Raw genomic sequence first — 24,244 nt, 5'->3', positions numbered from 1 at the left:
TATCGTTATATACACGAGTAATATGCTACACTTTTATCTTTATCTTTACTAATAATAAAGCTGAAAGTCTCTCTGTCTGTCAGGATCTCTGTGACGCGCAGAGCGCCTAGAACCGTTCTGCCGATTTTCATGAAATTTGGCACAAAGTTAGTTCGTAGCATGGGGGTGTGCACCTTGAAGCGATTTTTCGAAAATTCGATGTGGTTCTTTTTCTATTCCAATTTTAAGAACAAAATTACCATAGGATGGACGAGTAAATTACGAAATGATCATAACGTGGAACCGTAACATGGGCACAAGCCAATTGGCGAGAAAATTCACCATACATTATTTGTTAATATACAGGCGAACCAAAAGCCCTCTTAATTTTTCTATTACGGGCAAAGCCACTAGTATAATATACACGAGTAATATGCATTGCATTAAAATAATCATTTACAAAAAAAAAAAACTATTAATAAAAAAAATAAATAATTTGAATTTTGACATCTTGAATTCAAATTATGTTTTTCGCAATCACGAGTGTGTGTATGTAGGCGTGTGTGTTTGTGTGTGTGGGGTATATGTGTTGTGTGTAGGGTTATGTGTATGTGTGTAGGCATGTGTGTTTGTGTCTCTGTGCAGGCATAAGTGTGTGAGTAGTTGTGTGTATGAATGTGTGTGGGGGGGGGGTATGCGTATGAGTGTGTAGGCATATGTGTGTGTATGTGTTTGTGTGTGTGTGTGTGCATGTGTAGGTGTCTGTATGTATTTGTGTGTGTATGTGTTTGTGTGTGTGTGTGCATGTGTAGGTGTCTGTATGTATTTGTGCGTGTATGTGTTTGTGTATGTGTGTGTATGTGTTTGCGTGTATATGTGCGCGTGCGTGTGTGTGTGTGTAGTTGTGTATGTATGCGCGTGTGTGTAGGACATGGATGCAACCTGGAGACGGCTTTCGCTATAGGAGCAGCATCGTGAGGACCCGGTCGACGATGATGCTGCAGAGGGTGGCGGAGGGAAAATGAAATCAAAGGACATCAAAACAGTCCAGTGAGAACAATAAGCAATCGTGATTGCTCAAAAACAGCTGAGGGAATTAAATGTTTCTAAATTTGTGACATTTTCTATGCTATGGTTAATGTTAAATGGAGGGGTCATTGAGCACCCTCTTAAAATTTGAGTAAGAAGCTAAAACTTTTACAGCATAATACTATTAGTAAATAAAAAAAAAAAAAGAAAAAATAGGGGGTGTCTTGGACTTTTAGCTGAAAAAAAGTTTTTTGAACCACCCTACTCCACCTACAGGAAATAGTATCAAGAATAAGAAATTAGCGGGGTCTCTGCAGATGTTCAAGTACCTCTCCGTTGCGTGAGAAAATCGTTTTGATGACGAACGCGCATCCATTCATTCCGCCAAATATTCTCAATCTCGTACAAAAGCCCCTTCATCGCCACAGTGGCGCCGCCCCGATCTAAAGACACCTCACTCGCCCCAGTGGAGGGAGACCGAAACCGCGGCCATTTTGGGCCACGAATTTATCCTTCTGTTCAATCGAAGAGACATACTTTGCAGCTGATTTTTCTTGTATCGTTGAAAAAAAAAAAAAAAAAAGAAAAAAGAAAAAAAAAATTAATAATAATAATAATAATTCAAAAAAAAATTAAAAAAAAAATTAATTTGAATTTTGATCTTTTGAATTTAAATTATGTTCTTCGCAATCACGAGAGTGTGTGTGTGTATGTGAGCATGTGTGTTTATGTGTGTGTGTGGTGGGTATGTGTGTTTGTGTGTAGGGGTATGTGTATGTGTAGGCATGTGCGTTTGTGTCTGTGTGCAGGTATGAGTGTGTGGGTAGTTGTGTGCATGAGTGTTTGTGTGTAGTGGGGAATGTGTATGTGTGTGTAGGCATATGCGTTTGTGTCTGTGTGTAGGCATGAGTGTGATGAGTTTGTGGGTAATTGTGTGTAGGTGTGTGTATGTGTAGGAGTCTGTATGTATGTGTAGGAGTCTGTATGTATGTGTAGGAGTCTGTATGTATGTGTAGGAGTCTGTATGTATGTGTAGGTGTCTGTATGCATGCGTGTCTGTATGCATGCGTGTGTGTATGTATGTGTTTGTGTGTGTATGTGTTTGTGTGTATGTGTTTGTGTGTGTATGTGTGCGTGTGTAGGTGTGTATGTATGTGTGCGTGTGTAGTTGTGTATGTATGCGCGTGTGTGTAGCACATGGATGCAACCTGGAGACGGCTTTCGCTAGAGGAGCAGCATCGTGAGGAGCCGGTCGACGATGCTAGCAGAGGGTGCTGGCGGGAAAATAAAAGGAAAGGACATCAAAACAGTCAAATGAAAGCAATAAGCTATCGTGGTTGCTCAAAAAAAAAAAAAAAAAAAAAAACACGAATTAATCTTTCTGTTCATTCGAAGAGACATTCTTAGCAGCTTCTTGTATCGTTATAAAAAAAAAAGGTCATTTGGTTCGCCTGTAGATTTACAAATAATGGATGACGAATTTCTCGCCATTTTGATATGTTCATTTGCTTGCTCATGTTACGGTTCCACGTTATGATAATTTGGTAATTTACTCGTCCACGTTGTACTAATTTGTTCGGTAAAATTTTCTTAAAATTTTAACAGAAAAAAAATCGAATTTTCAAAAAATCGCTTCGAAGTGCACATCCCCATGTTATAAACCAGCTCTATGCCGCATTTCATGAAAATCGGCCGAACGGTCTAGGCGCTATGCGCGTCACAGAGATCCTGACAGGCAGAGAGACTTTCAGCTTTATTATTAGTAAAGATTGCTGGATAACAAATTTAATTATCTAGAAAGTAATGTAAAATCAAACATAAAGAAAGTAGAAAAAAAAATTTATTTTCGAAATTAATTAAAACGTAAAACACCGATATTAAATTTAGACATGAAATTCTATATCGACTTCAACTAGTACGTTAAATCAAGTTACAATTACTGGATCTTTTATAATGTCACTAGTGGCACCCGCATGGCTTTGCTCGTAGTAGAAAATTAAAAGGCCTTTTGGTACGCCTGTGTATTTACAAACAATGTATGGTGAATTTCTCGCCAATTGGTTTACCCATGTTACAGTTCCACATTATAATAACCTGGTAATTTACTCATCCATCTTATGATAATTTTGGTCTGGAAAATGCTCTTAAAATTGGAAAGAAAAAGAACAAAATTGAATTTTCGAAAAATCGCTTCGAGGTGCACACCCCCCATGCTATAAACTAATTCTGTGCCAAATTTCATGAAGATCGGCCGAATGGTATAGGCGCTATGCGCGTCACAGAGAAAATAACCAACAGAGTCAATAAGAATGAAAATTAATCAGAGTTCAAGCATTTGGTGAATAATATAAAAGAACCAAACACACAATCAATTTCACGCAGTTAGAAATAAAAACCAGCAACAGCATGTAAAACATGACAAAATGAAAATTATAAAGTATACCTAATACGGGAAGAGAGATATGCTGTCCTCCAACTAAATTTTATGATGGAAGTGTTAAGGATGAAGATTTTTAAAAAAGTTTCAATTCTGTTGCATTTTTAAAATAAAGTTCATAGAGTTGTTATTGAGAATGCACGACTAAACCATAAACAAAATATTTCATAGGAAATTTTTTAAAATGAAAATCCTGTACAAAGGAATATTAAAACGTTTTCTTTTAATTACAAAACAGCTTAATCATTATTCTGAATAATTTCATTTTAAGTTACGGAAGTGAAGAGAAAAATGAATTCGTACTAGAAGACAATCGTCCTCTTTTGAAAAGTACTTTTACCAAAAACCTTTTTCTACATGCCGTTGTTTAAACCAAGATTGTGGAATCGGAGCGAAAATGACAGATTCCGACTCCGAGAATTTCTGAGCCTTCGTCCCGACTCCGATTCCTTTACCCCTTAATCATTCCGACTCCGCAAGCACTGGTAGAGTTGCGGAGTCCGACTCCGACTCTTGAAATTTAAAACTTTGACTCCCGACTCCGACTCCTTTACCCCAAAATCAGTACGACTCCGACTCCCCATCCCTGGTCCAAATCCTTCTTAATCTGCGACACAAAATGCTTTTCCGTATTGAAGCTTAAGACTCAATTTTATAACACTGTCTTAAGAGTCATTCGGAGTTGGTTATAAACGGTTTTTTTAATATAGATATTTCTTAATGCTTAACCAGGTTTTTTTACTGGCTTAAATTGGTTTTTACTTTAAATATAAGTAGCTTAAAAAAATGAATTTTATGCTATCACGAAGATTTTAAAAGCATTCATATTAGTACGTAAGTTTTAATGAGCACTTTGATAAAAAAGTATAAAACTTTGTTATTTAATCATGACACAGCTTTCTACAAGGAAATATTAAACTTAATTAAGGGTTGAAAAGAGAGATAAATATAAAAATTCTACTAAATCATCATTAAAAAAAAGCGCTTGATTAAATATTTTTTGAAAAATATTTATTGATAAAAGAAATTACACGTACATCGTTTTAAACAAAAACATTAAAGAAGCAAGTTTCAGACCATTTGGTACACCTAAATGATTCTGCATTTTTGTACCCAACTTAATATAGAAACTATTCTTTCATATACTTACAGACGAGTTTTTTGAAGTTATCAATATGAATTGTTCAATTTTAGTAAAGACCTTGTAGTTAAATTGAATCGTTTGAACTTACTGACTCTTCCATCAAACAAACTGTATATTCTGCTCATAGAAAAAATGTAAAAATTCTTCTAAATCTTCAGAAAATCAGCTCTTGGTCACAAAACAGATGAAGATTTGGCATTATATTTTACCTTCAGGGAAAGTTTAGTTGCAAGGAATACTTTTGTTTTGAAAACTAAATACAGCCTTGTCCTGACAATTTCATCTACTATGACCCTGAACACAGGGTAATAGTAGACATCTCAGCATTTTATTTGGGGGGTCAAGTTTCTTAAATATGTATTACCACGGTGCTGTACCAAACACACATTAACTAACAGGAAGTGGTCACAAAATTGGTTTAATATGAATAAAAATTAGTGTTTAGAAACAATTAAAATTTCGATTCATTTTCTAATAAGTAATCATACAAAACATCTCGACACTAAACTTTTTATACCTTTTGGAAAAGTTTTAATGCATGATTTTTGGAATTCGGAAGAGCAGGGAATCTTGTTACTAATCTATCGGTGCCCAGTGTCGTGCTGTTTTGTCCGTACAGCTAAATAGAAAACTTTTTTTTTTTGGCACATTGTGCTTCGAAAATAATTCTCTAACCTCCTGAGACATAAAAAAATCTTTCTCTACTAGCTGAGCTGATTCAAATAGTTAAAAAATAATTGAAGTAAAAAAGTTATGTATGAAAACACTTTTTATATCTTGCTCTTCAAAATCACCCAGGCATCTTCAAAAATTGAGAGGAGCTTAAATTTTCATCATTGAATAATCTAGTCTCGTCGGCGCTCTCAGCTTCAATGAGATGTAATCTGCCCCCAGCTCTTTTATTCACTATTCCAGACTGATGAGTCCATAACAAGGACGAAACTGCAGTCTCTGGATGTGATAACTGGTCTGCCGGTATATTGTTTGTAATTTTTCTTGCCTCATGCTAAAAATTTTACTCATAATTAAACATTTTATTTTTTTGTTTGTAAAATCCAATAGAGATAATATAGAGCCAACCATACAGAAAAATAATTATCATCAAATCTTGTGTTGATTTCATTCGAAACTGAATCTATTACGTCATACAAAATATTAAAAATCAATGTTTGACTTCACATCATCATGTGGATTTTTGTCACTTTTTTTTTTTTTTGGCTCGGAAGAAAATTTTTTTTGAAAAGTTTAACGCTTGATTGAAATATACATGTATATAAAATCTATTTTCAGTTTCAATTGTAGATTTAGCTGTGGCTTGAATAGTCCGAAAATTAAGAGTAACGGATTGACGATGTTTTGATAGAGAAAAGCATTTTTCAAAAACTTTTCTCAATACAAAATAATTGAATAAAAATTCAAACGAAGTCATACATGCTAAAGGCATGAGCTTTTTCACCATTGAGAGAATCGTTCAGCAATAATTCTTCCAGTTTTCAAATCACTGCTTTGAAGTTTTAGAGAAATGTTTTTATGGTTTTAACTCTCTTGAAGACCATCTTGTGTCACGCCGAGATTGCATAATTATAGAGCCCCATAAAAGGTATTTGTTGATATGTTTTTTTTTATAAATTAATCGCATGGTTTTTTAGGAAGTTTCTATGAAAGCATATAATACATTGAGCAGCTGAAACGTGTTTCTAGCAGAAGAAAGCGATGAACACTCATCAAATAAATATACATTTAAAAACGAGCGTAAAAGTGAATGTAAAATATCAAGGAATTTCCTTGTGAAAACCATGCAACCACACCACTTTGCATGGGCCTCTCATATTGTACATACCATTGTTACACTGGGCACACAAGTATGAAATATTTAGCCTATATGAGGAAATGTTAATGAGTTAAAAGTAACTATGGTTCTCTATCAGTTTTCTATGATCTGAAAAGGCAGGAAAATACTTCATGAATTTCTAAGTCATCATCCAAATAACGAAAAACACTTTTTCTAGTATGGGAACGTGTCGAGTTTCACCAAATAATTACCGAGAACCAGCGAGATTTTTTTAAATGAACATTGATTTCCGACTTAGAGATATAATTTAGGCTATCTTTTTAAATTTTTTATTGGGACTAAAGGTTAAAAAACTCTAATTACATTGAAGCACATATTAAAAAAAAGAAAAAAAAAAGAGAGAAAAATTTTTCTTTTTGCCACGAGAAACGTGCACAGTTGCAATACGTATAAAGAAAAACACTGTTGGAAAATTGTAATGCAATATAAAAATAAAATCGTTATTATTTTTTTAAACCTGATAAAATAAAATAAAATCCGCATTCTGAATGAATTTAAATAAATACCTTCGGCAGCGAAAAGTTCTTAAGTTAAATTATTCTGAAGAGTAGTCACATCCATAATTACTGTATTTGTACTGGTTAAAATTCATTGATACACTTTCCGAAAATACCCAGTAATAATCATAAGTGCAAAAAATTCAATTCGCAAGAAATTTCCAACAAATCTAAAAACAAAAATAAAGGGCGGAGGAGTTTGAAACATTATTAGAAGATTATTTGCTAGGCATAGAGAGAGAGAGAGAATGGTTAGAAAAAAGTTTAATGATTATAGTCAATGATGTTCCCATCAATTTTTCTGAAAGTATACTCCCAGTAATCCATAATGTACACTATGTGTATGCGATCTTATACATAATTGTCATAATACGATACTTCTGAAGCTTGAGGGTATACGCTACATGTCTAAAAAATTTTTGAGAGTGTACGGCGTATGAGGAGTATAACCCTATGGGAACAACACTGATAACAGTATTAGTTGTCTGCGAAAAATAAATGAATGCCAAAGAGTAAAAATAGAGTTCGTACTAGCAAGTTTCAGATTTTGTGCCGAAAGAAGACTTCAGTAAAGGTTTGAATAACTTAGAAGCTCCAAATTAAATCTATCTTACGCGGAAGAAAACATTCTTTTGATTGGTTCTAAAAGTTTTGCTACGCTAGTACGTTTTCATTTCACTGCCTCACACTGCGTTTTCAATTACTGTCCCGTTTATTAAAGAGGATGAGACCAGATGAAATGAAATCCTTGAACAATGCCACGTTATTTTACTTTTGACTTGATCACTAACTACACGTTGCTCTCTAGATAGTGCAACTTAGAAACGAACATACATGAGTAAATGGTCGTAACCAGAGGGAGAGGGGAAGGGAAGGGCAACTGTCCCTTTCCAAAAATAGAACCTCTGACTCCCACGATCTTTCCAAAGTCACCATAGATAGTTAAAAATTGCAATTTTAGGACTGCAATTTCGAAACACTACGAGAGAGTGCCACAAAACCGCTTTTTCTCCCCTCATCCAACGAAAAAGAACACAAAATGTTTCTTAGAGGGTGAGAAGGACAATAATTTCAAGCAATTTCCAAGGTCCATATTGGAGGGGGGGGGGGTACTAAAAACCATTATCTTGTTACACCTATGCTTGTCCCTCCCTAACGGGAACCCTGGCTACGCCAGTGCATAAGGATGTTGAACCAAAAATTTTGGACAAGAAGCAGAACGAAAAAAAACGAGCTGATGTGTACATCACATGACTTCCTTTCACTCCAATTTAATGTCATTTCCCCACTATGGGCAATTTTAATGTGATTCAATTGTTTACTCTCTAATTATCACCAACAGTGGACAAATTGAAGCCAAATTTAAAAGAAAAAAAATCGCCAAAACTTGGCGACCAAAAGACTGGCGATATATCGCCAAGTGTCCGACAAATTATAACACCACTTGAGTTTACATCAAAATTAACAATGATTACCCCCCCCCCCCAAAAAAAAAGGGGCAAAAGACCGCCTTAGAAACATCCGAATGCAACCAAAAGGGGAGGTGCACAACTAGGCCCCACTAGGAGTCCACGTACCAAATTTCAACTTTCTAGGGCATACCGTTTTTGAGTTATGCGAGATACATACACACATACGCACATACATACGTACATACAGACGTCACGAGAAAATTCGTTGTAATTTACTCGGGGGTCGTCAAAATTGATATTTCGGGTGTTTGTAGGTTCCTTGGCATATATCTACGTGTGGTCGGGTCGAAAAAAAAAAACTCAACATTCATTCGGGGGTGAGAAAAATGGAAATGAAGGCCGATGTTTGAGTGAAATTTTTTTCGCGAATTCAATACTTCCTTTTTTGTAAAAGGAAGTAAAAATGGTTTAGTTAAAAGTGAAAAACCCAGCTAGGTTCTGCTCTAAAACACACTTTAGTTTAACTGAAAATTTAAACCACCTTGTTTTAAATCAAACAGCACAGGAGCCCTTTTAAAAAAAATTTCTGAACCTTTAGAACACAATGAATGCGTCTATTAAGGATTCAAATTAGGAGGACATTGTTCGAAGCTTCAGAAACAAAAGAAGGGCAAAAAACTGAAAAAAATGAACACGTGTCTCCACTAATTACTAGCATAATTTACTACCTTATGCGGAAACCATTAATACTTAACCTTTTAGCACTCACGCACCACATTTTTCAAGCTGTATCGGAGAGGGAAAAAAAATCTCCTCTCTCTTTTAGAAAAGCAATTTCCTAACCAGAGTACTTTACTTAGCTCAATTTCTTTTAATAATTGAGCTGCGTCGGCAAGAGGCCAGATATAGTTTTTTGTTGCTTGAAGCAATCTCCCCGGCTAATTTCAGAATTACTAACTGTAGTTTGATTCAATAAATGAGTGGGTTAAATAACATAAAATAAAAATACATAACGCAATTTGAAAATGCTTTTCATACGCTAAATTTCCATAAAGCTTCATTAACTTTTTTATTATTCGACCTGAATTGCATTTTACAAATAGATTTTTTTTTCCAAGTAAATTTGTCTTAAACAGTAAAAATGAGAAACAAGAACACACACAGATGCATGCATGCAGATATATTGCTAGGTTTTACTAGCAAGACGTGAAAAAATTTCTTAACATTTTTTAGAGGAGTAAAGAATGCGCAAAAAAAGTGAAGGTTGTATAGCGGTCGATGGAGTTGTTTCCGAAATTTTGAAAGTTTTTTTTTGAAAGAGCATGTTTAAAAGTATAGGATTCAATCATTTTTTAAACAATTTGACAAAGTTAATTTTTTCTTAACAATTATTTTAATCGGTGTGCAGATTGAACTTCATTTTTTACGCTTCTGTACATGACGTCACACCATTCACTGACGCCTTAGCACAGCGCAAATGATCATAACCTGGCAACACGATTGACAGAAAAACGCTAACGTTTAGGGCGGCAATGGAGTGGCGCCCCCAAAGTACATCACTTGTGACATCATAAACACCACGCCTTATTCCCAAAACCGGAAAGTTAAAAAAAAATAAATAAAAAAAATTAAAAATTATTTTGAATTTTGACCTCTTGAATTCAAATTATGTTTTTCGCAATCACGAGTGTGTGTGTGTGTGTGTGTGTATGTAGGCGTGTGTGTTTGTGTCTGTGTGCAGGTATGAATGTGTGGGTAGTTGTGTGTATGAGTGTTTGTGTGTGGTGGGGAATGTGTATGTGTGTGTAGACATATGTGTTTGTATCTGTGTGCAGGCATGAATGTGTGGGTAGTTGTGTGTAGGTGTGTGTATGTGTAGGTGTCTGTATGTATGTGTAGGTGTCTGTATGTATGCGTGTGTGTATGTATGTGTTTGAGTGTGTACATGTCTGTGTTTGAGTGTGTGTATGTATGTGTTTGAGTGTGTGTATGTGTGTGTTTGTGTGTGTGCGCGTGTGTGTGTGTGTATAGTTGTGTGTGTGCGTACGTGTGTGTAGGACATGGATGCAACCTGGAGACGGCTTTCGCTAGAGGAGCAGCATCGTGAGGAGCCGGTCGACGATGATGCTGCAGAGGGTGCTGGCGGTGAAATAAAATGATAGCACATAGTCAAGTGAGAACAATAAGCAATCGTGAGTGCTCAAAAATAACTCTTGGGAAAATAAAAGGTTTTCATTCTCCATGTTTTTTTTTTTTCTCATTCTATCAATTTCTGTGACTAAAAGTAATAGTTTTAATTGAAGGACACAACCCCATTTAATAAGAGTAATTTTTTATGGATGAAATGGAAATTGGTAGAGAAATCAGAGACGAGTACAACAGTGAATTTTAACGTTTGGATGGTTTGACATTTTTCATTAAAAAAAAAAAGCTGAAATGCAATATTTAAAAAATCCCCTCCCCCCGGTTCCCCCAAGATGCTAACTTTGTACTGAAAAAAATATCCGTGAAAATACCCTGAACCATTTTTTGAGTCGCATTAACAATTTCCAATGCGTAAAAATAGAGACTTAAAAAAAACTTCTGTATGTATACAGCATGTCTTCGTTTAACCTGCAAGACCTCTATTATCGCAATCGTTGGTAATAGATGCACACTTCCAATAGCAAAAATGGTCAAAATAAGGTGCAGAGTTATTGAAAGTTTGAAGTGAAAAAATTGATTTTAAGAGAAAATATGTGAGATCTAACATTTCATGTATAGGTTTCCCCATTCATATTAAGGAAAATAACAAGCATAAAAAAAAACAATCAGAACCGAAAAAAAAATTAGTCCGACCAATATTCATCGAGATATTCAAACTCAAAAATTTAAAGGATCCGTACTAAAAATAAGATGGGAACATATCGCCCTACCAGAAAAAAAACGATTATAGTAGTTATATTGATGGGAAAAAATATTTATATTTTTCATCGCTATTGACAAAAAAAAAAAAAAAAAAAACTCTGATACGTAAAAAACATACTACAAAAGCTCCTACAATTTTAGGAAAAAAAATCTCTTATTATGCCGTTGTACGACAACTAAAAATCATGAATGCAAAGCGATATAAGTCGCAAAACGCTGCGTTTCATATCTCGTAGAATATTGGTTGTAATGATGTCAAATTTTGTTGCCTTCGAATTGTTTCTGGATGCTTGTGACTTCCCTAAACATGAATGGAGGGACTTATGGACCCTATAAGGCACTGAGAAGCAAGGGGATATAAGTGGACATTTTCAAGTTTAGAGTAAAACAGGTTTTAAAATGACCTTCTAGGGAGGATTCAATTGAATTGTTTTCCACATCATGCTATACAGCAGCATCTACCGAGGCTACTACAGCCGTCCCTCATGGATCATGAAGTAATAAAAAATTACTTCATGAACAGAACAGTGACGAACACATTAACGAGCTGATGTGTGCATCACATGACTTCCTTTTACTCCAATTTAATGTCATTTTCTCATTATTGGCAGTTTTAATGTGGTTCAATAGTTTACTCTCTAAATATCACCAACAGTGGCCAAATTGAAACCAAATAAAAAAGAATAAAATAAAAAAATTGCCATTTTGTTGCCAAGTTGGCGACAAAACTTGGCGACCAAAAGCTGGCGATATATTGCCAAGTGTCCGCCAAATTATGACACCATTTGAGTTTACATCGAAATTAACAATGATTTCCCCCAAAAAGGGCCCTTTGGAGTATACGAATGCAACCAAAAAGGAAGGTGCACAACTAGACCCCACTAGGAGTCTACGTACCAAATTTCAACTTTCTAGGACATTCCGCTCTTGAATTATGCGACATACATACACACATACATACAGACGTCACGTGAAAACTCGTTGTAATTAACTCAGGGATCGTCGAAATGGAAATTTCGAGTGTCTGTACGTTCCTAGGCATCCACGTGTGGTCGGGTTGAAAAAAAACTCAACATTCATTTGGGGTGAGCAAAATGGAAATTAAGGCCGATTTTTGGGTGAAAATTTTTTCGCGAATACAATTTTTCCTTTTTTGTAAAAGGAAGTAAAAAGGAACTATCAATCGGATTTCTTTTTGAACTGGTCCATAAACCTCCCCAGTACCAAAAAGAACAAACGGTGAAAGTTTCAGCCAAATCTGACGGGTAGTTTCTGAGATCTTAGGGAACAAACCCACAAATTTACCAGCATCCATTTATAAATATATATATATAGACTAGCAGTACCCGCACAGCGATGCCCGTGCTAAAAACTTAATGGAAGTCCGTTAAATGAAAAAAAAATTGACGCCCTCTCCCCCTCTGATGTAAAATGATCATTTTTCTTTGTATAAAATGCGTACACATTTTTTCAAAGAAAAAAAACCTATTAAGGTTTCTTTGGAATTTAAAACTTTTCGTCAAATCATTAAATTAAATTTACAGTTGCTTTAAAACTCTATTTAGCGAGTGAAGCGGTTTTTACTACAATTTAAAATATTTCGCAAATAAACAAAAAAAGAAGATATCAAATAATATCTTTCAAATGTAAAAATAGTTCCGCAACTCTATTGTTTATCGCCAAACTCGCCCAGCAACCACGCTCTCATAATCCATCCGTCTAACGAAAAAAAAAAAAAAAACATCCAGTGGAACATTTAAAAATCATCGTTAGAAAAAAAGAAGAAAATGTCGTACATTTCACTCGGATAAAAACAAATCAAAAGTTTCTTTTCTTCCAAAACAAATCGCCAAAACAGTGAATTACATTTACGTTTGCTTTAAAGATATAATCCTAGACTGAACTGCTCAGCGCCTAACTCGCCAAGCCACCACGCTACCGGAACCCAGCCCTTTTGCAAGTGAAGCGGATGTTTTTTCTTTGGCAAAGAAAAATGTAAACTAATAGCAAAAATACCCGGCGTTGCCTGGGTTAGCAATAATTATGAGAAACAATCGTTACTTGCATTTGTTTTCTGTTTTAAGTGAAAGAACTTAAAACACACCTTTTTGACGTGATTTAAAATCTAGCTTCTTCCTTACTCATAAAACTAAAGAAGCAGTAAGTAAAAAGAGCAAAATAGTATTCATTTAGAAACGAAAACACGAAATTTAAGCGTATACAAATGTGTAGAATTTCCGAAACATGAAATTAAACTTCATATGTTTAAAAAGATTTATCAGTTAATACTGTTTTTTTTTTTTACATTGAGTCTTACCTTCTCTGCATGTCTATTGAAGAACGAACTGTTTAAAAAATGTAGCCGCGCGCCCGTGATCCCCTTAAACTTGCTTTAGTTATTTTGGAAAATTTCAATTATTGTGGGTTCTTGGTGCGATTTAAAATATTACCGAATTTGCGGAAACCGTTTTGGGATACCTTGGATAATGCTCCCCCTCCATACTTTGTAAAACGGTATGTTACTAATTTTTGTTAAAGAGATATTTTCGCCATATGCTAAAATACTTTTGGTCACCATAAAATGGCGCTAGACAATTTCATCCGTAATGTTTCCAAAATAAGTAGTAAAATTTGACGTTGGTTTGAATTTGTGCACAAAGTCACATTAATGGAAGTTTTTGTGCTGTTTATGGATTTGCCTAATTTAGTTGCTGGATTATTTTACAGTAAAAAAAGTTTTTGAAGATTCTTTGATTGGCGATATTTTGTTTACATTCTGAAAGCTGACAAATATTATTACATAGTCTTTGGCTTCAAAAACCACGACAGTTGAAAAAAATGCCAAATGCATCCGCTACTGAAATCTTTCTACATAAATTTTGGCGAGGTTTCTGCTGTTAGATTGGATAATGATTAAGTGTCCAATCAGCACAAATAAATATAAAAAAAACCAGTAATTACAATTGAAGTTCCGTTTAAATGGAAAATAATCAGCCAAATCTAGTTATTATTAGCCAATCTTGGGGAAAAAACGTTACTTTAAGATTTGACTTGAGAAAAGCCTCAAACAGTCAGACGAAACACAAAAATATTCAACAATTCTAGCTTTGAACTGGGAGTTGAGATGATACACTAAAAAATGAATTGTATTGAGGAAAGCCTTCGAACATGGAACAAAAAAGCCCATAACTCGTTTTTCATACAACTTAGAACTTTCTAACAGATGCCATCTTCAGCAGAAAAATAAGCGCTTTCGATGGACACATAATTTTAATAGGTGCACATATTTTTTCACCGTCATATTGGGGCATTTATGCGAAAATTTGGACAAATTAGAATAAAAAAGGAACTATCAGTCGGATTTTTTTCGAACTGGTCTACAAACCTCCCCAGTGCCAAAAAGAACAAACGGTGAAAGTTTCAGCCAAATCTGCCGGGCAGTTTCTGAGATCTTAGGGAACAAATTTACCAAACTCCATTTTTATATATATAGATTAGCTAGGGGTTTTCTCAATGAATGAAAATACGTCTTGACATTATTAGAAGAGTTAAATTCCCTTTGTAGGAGAGAAATATACACGAAGAAAGCAAATACCATAGCAGTTATCAATCGTATATAAAATTAACTTCCTGAAGATGAAATAAGGCAGGGAGAGAAACGGGGGATGTAAATGCTAAAATTTAAAAATTTGAGATAAACAGTGAAAATGGTAGGATAACCTTTCCCGGTACAAGATATAGAATTTCTAGCAAAGATTAGAAGTGCAGGTAGGTGCTGCTACAAAGCATGATTTAGGAAACAAATTCAGAGAAAGTCTATAAGTAGGATCTGTACTTCAAATGTGTATTGCTAAAAACTTCAAAATGCTCACCGACAGTGGCGTAGCTAGACCCGACTTTCGGGGGGGGGGGGGTTACTTCTTTTATATATATATTTATATATATATATATATATATATATATATATATATATATATATATATATATATATATATATATATATATGTATATGTATAATCGCTTGGAATTTTTTCCTTTTCTTCTTTTTTTTTCTTTCTCTTCCCTCCTTTTTCTCTTTTTTTTTGAGACTAACTTTTCGGGGGGGGGGGGGGTTTGTCCCCAACCCCCCCCCCCTTAGCTACGCCCCTGCTCACCGACATATCTTTGCCTCTCACTGCCTCAAACAGAAGATTGCAGGGAAAGAAGAGAATTTGATTTTCTTCGTTTGACATCTTAAAAAATTCATATTTTAAAAGATCTAATTGCTTTCGCTCGTGTTTCCAAGATGAAGAATTTTTCAAACGTACAAAACGAGAAAACAAGCCTAACTAAATGTTGGTTGCTCATTTCTGATTTTCAGTGAGTGAAAAGCGCTTGTAAAGGCATTAAAAATATCTCTGCTCAGAAAGATATGGTTCTTAGAAAGCACATCAAGTTATTTTCATTTTAAACACTTTGAGAACTAAGAAAAAGTTTGTTTTTTTTTTTTTTTTTTTTTTGAGCATCACGATTACTTATTGATCTCATTTGACTGTTTTGGCGTTCCTATGATTTTATTCCCCACCCCCCGCCTCCCTCTGCAGCACCACCACCGACCGGCCTCACGATGCTGCTATTATAGCGAAAACAGTCTCCAGGTTTCGTCCATATCCTACACGCTCACACATCTACACACACACACACATACACAAACGCCTACATATACACACGCGCGCGCGTACACACACAGCACTGCATACACAACACGCACACACACACATGCATGCATACATACACATACACACCCGCACCCACACACATGCGCCTTCACAAAAACACGCGCATACACACACACACACGCTCGGGATTGCGAAAACATAATTTGAATTTAAGATGCCAAAAATTCAAATTAATGTATTTAAAATTTATTTTATTATTATTATTATTATTTTTTTTTTACAGATATACGATTTTTTGTATCAACTTTTAACTATCAGAGTATTTGTTTTGTTTTTTAAAAGATAAAAAAGGGGAAATTTACTGCCTTTCTTTTCTTTTGAGACACTGGGAAAGTAGGCATCAGCTGCACTTGCATTAATCGAACCAATACCTAAGCCTTCCCAAAGGAATAAAGAGAACCCAAGGAAAAGAATAAGATTCGAGAAAACTCTCTACAGTGTAGTTATAATCTCCTGATTTAATTTTCTACGAAAACATATCTAGTTGAAGTTACGGTTGAAAAAGAAAAACGTAATGTAAAAAATGCTTTAATGTCTAAACTTTAATTTAATTTTTCTTTTAAACTTTGAAAATAAAAATGCATTTAAAGGCACAATGTTGGACCATCATTGAATCAAACGAACAGAGTAGGGGAGAAAGAAGAAATGTCAGTCCTCCCATTGTATGAGAAAATCTTCTTTGAAAGTTCAAAGCCCCACACTTTCTTCATTGTACTGTAAACATTTGGGTGTATCTCGGCCTTCATTTTTTTCCATTCTTGAGAGATACATGCGTAGGAAGTACATACAGGCACCGCAGCGAAACTCGTAATAATTAATTCAAAGGTGATCAAATGGATATTTCGGTGACTTTGTAGGTATAAAATAGTCAACATTCGTTCAGAGGTGATTAAAATGAAAGTTTAAGCTTTAATTTGAGCAAAATTGCTTTTATAAATTTACTAGTGGTACCCGCACGGCTTTGCCTCTAGTAGAAAATTAAAAGGCTCACCTGTATTTTTACAAATAATGGATGATGAATTTCTCGCCAATTGTTCATTCGCTCTCCCATTCCACGTCATGATAATTTCGTAATTTACTCGTCTATCTTATGATAATTTTGCTCCGGAAAATGTTCTTAAAATTGGAATAAAAAAAGTAAAAATCGAATTTTCAAAAATCGCTTCGAGGTGCACATTTCCATGCTACGAACTAACTTTGTGCAAAATTTCAAGAAAATCGGTCGAACGGTCTAGACGCTATGCGCGTCACAGACATCCTGACAGAGAGACATCCAGACAGAGAGACTTGAAGCTTTATTATTAGTAAAGATCACTTCTCTTATTTCGCAAAAGGAAGTAAAAAATATTTTAGTCCTCATGTGAACTCTTAAAGTTTATCCTCCCAGGCCAGTCCATGTGTATATCATGCCCTGCCTCTTTATCCCTATTTTTTAACATGAAACCTTAGGAATCTAAGCTATCTTAGAGCAGGAATTAAAATGGAGGGAGCAAGTCTAATCATTTGCTTAGCAAAAGCTCACCCAAGTCACGTGCCTCAACAACGACGAATGGTTGGCACGTTTTGCGTGAAACAAGCAAAATAAACCAGATTTCTTCAAATGCTTTGCCTTAAAATCCATCACGTGACTTGGGGTCTTGGTTTCATGAATGAACGTCTTCACTCCCTCCATTTTATCTCTTCTCAATGGTTGCCACCTGTCGCAAAAAAGCGGCCTTGGACTTCTCATGCCAAGAATGAAGCCAAAGTCTTGGATGAAAAGCAGTAAATCTAATAACCAATAGAACATATGGGATACTGATACGTAGTTCATGAGCTTTAGGGTTAGAGTTTGAAGTGCTTTCTTTCATCCTGTCCCAGACGACACACGCTAGCTCTCCACTTTGTACAACACAGTTTCAAGGGCGTCCATATAGGGGGGAAAGGGGGGCTTGAGCCCCCCCCCCCTTAAAAATTAGTACTTGCTTGATTTTAGTGCTTTTTTCTTTGCAAAAGTGTAAAAACATTTCTTCTCCAGTCATTAATGAATAAGTTATTAAAAATATCAAATTTTAATGACTCTAATCGGTCTTGAAATCGGTTTCCATGGGAAAAATATCCCGCTAAACAATGGGGAAAATGGTAAAAAAGCAGTTGAGAACTTAGTAGTATGGTACGATAAAACGACACAACGTGTATAAAGTACGAATAAAGTATTAAAATGGAGTTAAAAACTCTTTTATAACTCTATTTTAATACTTTATTTGTACTTTATACACGTTGTGTCGTTTTACTCCATGGGGAAAATATCTGAACCCCCCCCCCTCACAATTTTGCATCGCCCATGCACAGTATCAAAACGTCAATGATTATTTCCGTGAAACGTTTTAGGATTTCACGGGTTTTCACCAATTTCCAGTGAAAATCAAGTATGTTTGTCAAAAAGTTTCCTGAATCGCTACAACTGCACGAATGCAGACTTCTCACTGATGTGAAAAATATTTCTAGCTACCAGTTTAAAGATTAACTGAGTGTATGTATCGGCTTCAGTTCAACTACGGAACGTCTTTATTGACCTGCGAATAACTCTCTGGATTCCATAGATTTGCAAGTTTTGCAGCCAAGTGTACCTATACGTTCAATGCTTCGGTCGTAGCTTTCACCATGGGTGTAATAATGCTTTCGGAGCTTTATTGGTAAATTAGGTAGGTGCCAAGTTATTATTTCAAACCTGGCAAAATTTTCTCTGAAAGGTCAAGAGACATGACTGGCTTTAACCGGAGAGATTTCTGAATTCTTCAAAAACATTCCAGGATAATTTCCGGAAGGTTACTAAATATAAGCAAAAAACGTTCCTGTTTTTTGCAAGATATATTACAGGAAGAAATTGGGCACAAAACACTAACAGAAACAAAACCACTAATATATTAGCACTTCTGTCGGGCGACTGGGCAAGTTTGACCGACGCGTCAACTACTTCACCTGTTCGTTTCTCAAAGCATGGGCTTGCTTACAGGGTTTGGAATCCAAATGCTTCTGGTTTCGAGCCTAATACAGTGAAACCTGTATAAGTTGACCACTTGCGGTGCACTACTTTGGTGGTCAACTTAAACAGGTGGTCAACTTATAGAGGTTGAATTACGTGATATAGATCTGATTCTGTACCTGAGAATAGCGGTCAACTTACAAGGGTGGTCAACTTTACAGGTTTTACTGTACGTTACTTTGGCCAGTGAGATGGGCAAGATTTTATCAAAAGCAGGCTTGATCTGTGTAAACTAACTTTAGTCCAATTTCGGAAAGATTTATTAAACAAATCAAATATAGTACTAAAATAGTGCAAAATAAAAAATCTTCTTGAAAATTCCCCGTAAAGCATTACTGTCTTAGGCTCCGAAGTTCGTAAATTTGCCTCTGAGTTTAGACTATTATACTATAACTAGTGGTACCCGCACGGCTTTGCCCGTAATAGAAAAAATAAAAGGTCTTTTGGTTCGCCTGTATATTTAGAAATAATGTATGGTGAATTTTCTCGCCAATTGGCTTGTGCCCATGTTACGGTTCCACGTTATGATAATTTCGTAATTTACTTGTCCATCTTACGATGATTTTGTTCTTAAAATTGGGATAGAAAAAGAACCACATCGAACTTTCGAAAAATCGCTTCGAGGTGCACACCCCCATGCTACAAACTAACTTTGTGCCAAATTTCATAAAAATCGGCCGAACGGTCAAGGCGCTATGCGCGTTACAGAGATCCTGACAGACAGACAGAGATCCGGACAGAGGATCCGGGAGATCCTGGCAGACAGAGAGACTTTCAGCTTTATTATTAGTAAAGATTAAAGTAATATATGTGTAAATTGCATCGGTTTTTAAGCTATCTGTTCATTGCTCCAGCAGGAGCTTGCACAGGGGGGGGGGAGGAGAGACGCCTATTGTCGTCTCTCATGGGTCTGAAGGGGGCACGAGATTTTTTAAATGAGGGGTGAAATATATGCAGGGACGTAGAGGTAAATAATGTGGAGGAGGGGCTCGTAAAAGTCATTTGTGACGGGCCCCAAAATTTCTGTTCACGCCCCTGTGCTCAAGTCAGCGCTATCTTTCATTTTCGGTGGTCGGAATTGATTGTCTCGCGTTTCCAAACAGCAGGTCCAAATATGTCAGATCTCTCGAATGGACTTTCTGGCGGGAGTATCGATTGCCTACCTCTTTGACGTCACGGACCCTCTCGCCGCCGAGCGCAATATTCCATTCTCCTGGCGCACAGCTGAACAGCAACACAGCCCCCTCCTGCCGAGAAAAAAAGACATTTCGCACCTCCGGTAAAAATTTGTTCGCGTGCATTTGGCAACAGCTGTTTACAAGAGACGGGAGGCAAAATGGCTGCGCAATGAGATCGTTCGGTTAACGACCGGAATCGGCGTCGATAATCGAAGGGATACTGTTGCGTTGGAATCCGGACACGGAGGAACCCCACGAATATGGCCGGCGAGTTGGAAGTGACCACTTCCAAATACAGGTAGGTGGACGCGATCCTTTCTCTCGAGATTTAGCACCTGAGATCGTGAAAACTAATAGTTGGGAAAGTCTTCCTGGTCTAAACTTTTGGTGGTGTTCCTCCGAACTTAGCGGAAGGCAACCTTCGCACTGCAGTCAACTCTGAATAACTCGAAGCCATATAATTCGAATATTCCTTTACCTCGAAGTTTTCACCGAATCTCAAATTCTTGAGAAGGCTAGGAACTTCCTATTCCTCGAACTGCCAATAACTCATAGGTTTTTGCCGGTTCGCTGAAACTTCGAGCTATTGAGAGTTGAATCACCTTAACAATATAAGCACCAGCGCCAGATCTTCGAATTTCCCCGAGACGTGAAAAACGTGAAATTGTCGTCGTTACCAATCTCCCTTCAAGTTTTTATATCTAGTTTCAACGAAAAAACATGGAAATAGGCTGAATTTGCCCCTTTCTAAAAGTTGTTGCCCGGGGCAAGGGTCAGGGCCTGCTAAACATGGTAAACACCGACATTGATAAACATCGAAAGAATTCAGTGTAAGTTTTATTACAACTATTTTAGATGTACCTGTGGTATTTGATTGATAGAAACAGGGCTGCGGAGTCGGAGTTGGATTAATATTTGGGTAAAGGAGTTGGAATCGGATGTTTTAAAGTAACTCGAGTTGGAGTCTGATTCAGTCATTTTCCAACCAACTCTGCAGCCCCGGTAAGAACTCCAAAACAAATCATAAGTTCTGTGATTTTTTTTTTCTATGAAGGTGGTTTTCGTAAGAACAGAATGTTTGTTATGGAAATAGAATTTTCATTGCAAACGCACCTATAAATTGCAGGATTAGCCTATCAAATGTAGTTAGATAAAATCCTTTTTTCAAATTACAGCTTGCAGAACTGTTGAATGCCGTCAAACAAAAATAGATTCACAGTAGTCATCTTACCTTCATGTGTGTCTAGTCCTAGTTACAATCACAATTCACGATATCGATCACACATTGGTGAATATCGTAAAAATAATTCTAACATCGTGATAATATCGTTCAATATTGTTTCTACGATATCACCAACTTTTATGCGATCGACTTGTTAAATACTCAAAGGACATGCTTTTACTTGGATAATCTTAATTTAAGGCAAAATGAAACGTTCAAAAAATGTGAATGCTGTGAAGTTTAATTAGATTTTCAGGGGAACGAGAGAGATAAGGGTCGTTCTCCAGAAACCATAACTTTTGAACGCAAATATTTTTCAATTTAGAAACCATTTGTTTTCTTTTTTTTTCATTCTTACATGAAAGTGTTACCTACTAGAAGTAACCATAAACAATGGCCCAACTAAGTCCCAATTATTTTACTCATAAATAAATTTTTAAAAAATGTCTTGTTCACGGGAATTAAAAAAAAAAGAAAAAAACTTTTAATGTATAAAAATCGGGGCCAATTTAATATCAAAGTAGTCATTTTGTTAATTGTGCAAAAAATGAGCTATTTTAATAATTAGTGGCAATCTAATATTAAGCTCTCTTAATTAAAGTACGGCTTAACTTTTAGTTATCCTTTTAGTTCAAATGTGTGTTAAAATAGTATTTAGTAAATTTGATAATATACTGGCAATTTATAATTTTGGTTAGAATCCTAATATTGATGCATTTCCCCCTCCATCATTGATTTTCACCTCAGAAATGATGACATTGATAAGGTGTGTTATGGAGGACATGTTAAACATATTAAAACATGTTCACTTGTTTTTTTTTACATTAATTTACATCCCTGAAGTTCAAGTTCACGGAGGTGAGAGTTCACAATAACCACACTTAGTTTTTCAAACAAAATCTATCTTCTTGTTTTTCGACAAAAATCTCACAACTTCTTTATGGCTGAAAATAAACTAGGAGGCTCCCTTGTGTCATGGGAAAAAAAAAAAAAAAATTTGCAAAAAAAAAAAAAAAAAAAAAAATAGAACCGACTTCAAAATTGCTCTAAAAAGTGAAAAATAATTTTATCCTTTAAACACCAACGATAATACTTTTAAACGTAATTTTTGAAGTTGGCTCAAAAACAAAGAACAAAATCCAGTGTAACCATGCTTTGTTTATATTTTTCTTCAGAAAATCATCCTAAGATACGAACGAAACATTTATATCGTTACTCAAATATGCTGTTATCAATGCATAATGTATGTGAAGAAACTGGGCCTGGTTAAATTTATAATTGTAGTTAAGTTATGGCTGTGAATGATTTTATCTATTGTTTTTTGCGCCAACTTCAAAAATTACGTTTAAAAGTATTATCGTTGGTACGTAAAGGATAAAATTATTTTTCACTTTTTAGAGCAATTTTGAAGTCGGTTCTATTTTTATTTTTTATTTTTTTTATTTCATTCTTTTTAGTGTAAATGTATTTCAGAAATATTAAGAAGTTACTATCCATAACGAAACTTCACCTTATTTTTTCATAAAAATGCTCCATACTAAAAAAAAACAACTAAAAACACGCCTAAACCTTAAGCATTGACACTAAAAATTTATCTTTGTCCCTGGAATTCATTTGTGTGTTAATTTAATTACAACCCTTTTAATATTGCGTTTTCCCTAACTAATTTAAATTTCACAGCATACAAATTGCTTTTTATGCAAACCTGTATCTCCTTACTTAGCTCAGATCATCTGTTATTGGCATAGATTATAACGATAAAAATACTACTATATATTATATAGTTGAGGCAAAACTAACCTAGTAGCATTGTGAAGGCTAAGCAGATCCTAATCACTGCGTTACCCTCGCTTCCAGGTTAGGTTTACCCCCATTATAGAGCAATGACACTGAAAATACTTAATGCTTGCTTCAGAGAAGCCTTCATTCAAAATTATCATTACAATTACTATTAATGTTACTGTTGTATGGCACCAAACTTTTCTAACAATGGGTTTTATATTTAATCATTTAATAGGGAAATAGCATGAAATTTACTGTGTTTTGGCCATAACTTTTTTTTTCTAAGGAACAAATATGGCCAAAGAAAGTAATGGGACCTAAGTTGAGCCATCCCCTATCCATTAAAAAAAGAATCATCAAAATCGGTCCACTAGGTGAGGCGCTGTGAGTGGACAAAAAAAAAAAAAAAAAAATACATACGGTATGAACTGATAACCGCCACCTTTTTGAAGTCGGTTAAAAATTTGATGCCATTATGCCACGTGTTAATGAGAAATGACGTTTTGTGTTTAGGTAACGGAGGTGAGAATTTCTTGTGTTACATGATAACTTATCATAGTAAAACGAACTAAAAACACAATGTTAAACAATTTAATATATTTAAACAATTAGTATTTGAGACGCTTGTGAAAGGAATAATAAATAAATAATAAGTATATGCTTTAAATTAAACAAGTTATTAAGCAACGTAAACAGTCACACCAAGTGCGTGACATGCCACGGAGGTGAGAATTCACATGGCGTGAACCAAAAATATACTAAAATAAAAAATTATTATTAAAAGCTGTTGGCAGGTTTAAATAGATATATTTTTGATAAAATTAATAAGCATTGTTAAATGAATTGTTCCTTAAAAGTTTTACAGTAAAAGGCGTGTGACAGAAAAGTTACACTTTTTGAAAAATGACCCAAATATGAAAATTTCAGCTTCACGTTTCATTTTGCTGAAGCACTGTAAAAGACTAGAATACTCTGAGGCAGATCTTATTTGCTTACTTGTTTTAAAGTGCCCCTTGAAACCTCCCTTTCCATTCTGTAAAACGTGTGGCGACAACAACAATA

This window comes from Uloborus diversus, chromosome 7 (assembly GCF_026930045.1).
Source record: "Uloborus diversus isolate 005 chromosome 7, Udiv.v.3.1, whole genome shotgun sequence".
NCBI lineage: Eukaryota > Metazoa > Arthropoda > Arachnida > Araneae > Uloboridae > Uloborus > Uloborus diversus.
The sequence above is the reverse complement of the archived record's forward strand: the minus strand, read 5'-3'. Positions refer to the sequence as shown.